Source organism: Arachis duranensis, chromosome 2 (genome assembly GCF_000817695.3).
Source record: "Arachis duranensis cultivar V14167 chromosome 2, aradu.V14167.gnm2.J7QH, whole genome shotgun sequence".
NCBI classification, from domain to species: domain Eukaryota; kingdom Viridiplantae; phylum Streptophyta; class Magnoliopsida; order Fabales; family Fabaceae; genus Arachis; species Arachis duranensis.
The window spans coordinates 39,109,446-39,110,109 of NC_029773.3; positions in this window are offsets into that span (position 1 = coordinate 39,109,446).

The following is a 664-nucleotide window of genomic DNA, read 5'->3' on the forward strand; positions in this document are numbered from 1 at the left end:
GAGTCAATGAGGATGAGTTTAAGTTGAATGTTGTCAAAGCTATGCATCATCTAGACACCCCAAATGACTGCATGAGTGTTGATATCATTGACTCTCTGGTAAGAGAGGTCAATATGACTGAGAGTCTCGAATCAGAGCTAGAGGATATCTTTAAAAATGTTCAGTCTGATCTTGAGGAATCAGAGAGAATAATAGAACCTCTGAAAATCCTTCAGGAAGAGGAGAAACCTCCCAAACCTGAGCTCAAACCATTACCACCATCCCTGAAATATGCATTTCTGGGAGAAGGTGATACCTTTCCTGTAATCATAAGCTCTACCTTAGAGCCACAGGAAGAGGAAGCACTAATTTAAGTGCTAAGGACACACAAGACAGCTCTTGGGTGGTCCATCAGTGATCTTAAGGGCATTAGCCCAGCCAGATGCATGCACAAGATCCTATTGTAGGGTGACGCCAAGCCAGTGGTCCAACCACAAAGACGGCTGAATCCAGCCATGAAGGAAGTGGTGCAGAAGGAGGTCACTAAATTACTAGAGGCTGGGATTATTTATCCTATTTCTGACAGCCCCTGGGTAAGCCCTGTCCAAGTCGTCCCTAAGAAGGGAGGCATGACAGTAGTTCATAATGAAAAAAATGAACTGGTTCCTACAAGAACAGTTACAGG